Source organism: Carcharodon carcharias, chromosome 21, assembly GCF_017639515.1.
Source record: "Carcharodon carcharias isolate sCarCar2 chromosome 21, sCarCar2.pri, whole genome shotgun sequence".
Taxonomy (NCBI): Eukaryota; Metazoa; Chordata; class Chondrichthyes; order Lamniformes; family Lamnidae; genus Carcharodon; species Carcharodon carcharias.
The window spans coordinates 2,096,343-2,098,483 of record NC_054487.1 but is presented as its reverse complement, the minus strand read 5'-3'; the positions used below and the strand labels follow the sequence as shown (position 1 = coordinate 2,098,483).

The 2,141-nt window shown below is 40.5% G+C and overlaps 1 non-coding gene across 1 annotated transcript; it reads left to right on the top strand.

Annotated features, from left to right (window-relative positions):
* Positions 1-1,861: 1,861 nt before the first annotated feature.
* On the top strand, positions 1,862-1,933 carry trnae-uuc. Its single transcript has one exon. It is a non-coding gene; the product is annotated as a tRNA-Glu (tRNA).
* The last annotated feature ends 208 nt before the right edge of the window (positions 1,934-2,141 follow it).

The window sequence follows — 2,141 nt, the reverse complement described above, 5'->3', positions numbered from 1 at the left end:
ATTTGCAGGGTGACCTGGAATCAATCGGGTCGAATGTCCTCTTCCTCTGCTGTAGCCATCCCAAGATTTTATATGAACAACATTAATACTTGTTGAAGGCTCATTGCTGTGGCCGAGTGGTTAAGGTTGGATTGGAAACCCATTGGGAATCTTCCCACGCAGGTTTGAATCCTGCTGACTGCGCTGCTCCCTTTTCTTCCCTTTCGGTGCCTCCAGAATAAATTATTGATGAAATGAAGTCAAAAACCTTCCAAACTCTCCCATGGGTTTTTCCTGCCTGACTTCTATGTTCCTTCATTCCCATACATCTATTAGCATTCACCAGATCTCAAAATGAGCACCGTGGATTTGTGTTGCACAGTGATTCACTTTCCTGTTTCCAAGATAAATACTTATCCTGTATAACATTCCATTCCCAGATCTAAATTATTTTAAACCAATTCAACTATCTGTTTAAGCATGTGATCGAACCGGACCTTTGGATATCTGTAACAATCATTTATCCCTGTTCTATGAAGAGGGGCAATCTGTAACAATTATTTATCCCTGAGTTCTGATAAAGAGTCTAACGGACTCGAAACATTAACTGTGTTCCTCTCCGCAGATGCTGCCAGACCTGCTGAGTTTTTCCAGGTATTTTTGTTTTTATCCCTGTTCTGTAACAGACTCGGTTGGCAGGTTGAAGAGGAAACGTAATGAGAATGTAGACATAAACTCAGAAATAATAAGGACATGCTGAATCAGAATAAACATCTTTTATAAATTCAATATGAAATCAATTGTGTAAATAAGTAATAATTATATCAAAACCAGTATCAGGAACCCAAGTCCAACTCACCATGTCATTGGGTCAGAGAAACTATTTTAATTAAGGCAAACTGTGCATAGATTCTGCAGAAACTGCTACTTCAGAAGTGAATTGGACAGTTATTGAAGTGGATAAACATCATGTTTATGAAAAGAGAGAAGTAAATTGAGACTAATTGGTTCCTCTTCACAACAGAAGCTGGCACAGGTTGGTTTAGTGGTTAGGATTCAGTGCTCTTACCGTCGTGCCCTGGGTTTGGATAGATATGATGATCTAATGATTTTCCAACATTTTGTGCCATTTGATTATGGCATTGTTGATCAGTCTGTCTCCAGCATTCCTAATGAGAACAGCTGAAATCCCTTTCTTCAAATCAAAGACCCAAAGTGCTACTGCAGGACTGCATTGTAATCAGGGGTATGTGGTTCTGTCTCCTGCTGTGTTTCTGTGGTGTACTGGTTATCACATTCGCCTTGCACAATAAAGGTGCCCTGGTTGGAATCTGGCGCAGAAACGTTGTCAAGTGGTTGAATTGTTCCTGTTTACTGTGGAACATTAACTGAACGCAGTATCCTACAACCACGTTATGTTCTCTCTTCATCATTTCACAGAATAAACACTCAGCAAAGTAAGCGTACTTTTGTACTGGCAGCAGGTGAGTGCGGGTCCGGATATTGCTGCTTTTCTCTGTCTCACTCACTGGAGAGCTGAGGAAGAGAGAATAATTAATGGGTTTATTTGAATCCAATAACTTCATAAATTTGGAATGTGCAATGGTACATGGTTGATCAGTTGTTAAATTATATTTGAAATTGATCCTCAGAGAAAATCATTACTGTCGGAACTCGCTGGTTACAGGAGAGGTTGCAATTTCTTTTCTTTCTTTTGTCTATTATGGACCCAATGTCACCCTGAACTGTGTGACAATGAATGTTGTTTGTGTTTTACATAAACGTGTCATTTTGTGAGAGAAACGTGCCTCTGGTGAAAGAGGTCTGAAATGAAAATAGAAGATACAGGCATCAGGCCAGGTTGTAACCCTTTCAAGTATCTTCCCTGGTGATCTAGTGGTCAGGATTTGGCACTTTCACCGCCGTGGCCTGGGTTTGATTCCCGGTCAGGGAATAGTGATTTACTGCCCTCGTGCAAATTGCTAAAATTTAGCTGATTAAAACCTCAAAACGCATAAAAGCTCTGCCAGAATCAGTGGAGTATTGCATCAGTGCCGGAAATGTCATCTGTGCAACAGGTCAAAACCAAATACAGAGGTGAAGATATGGAATGAGGGAAGGGTTGTGATAGGTAGTATAGCACCAACTGTCGGAATGATGGT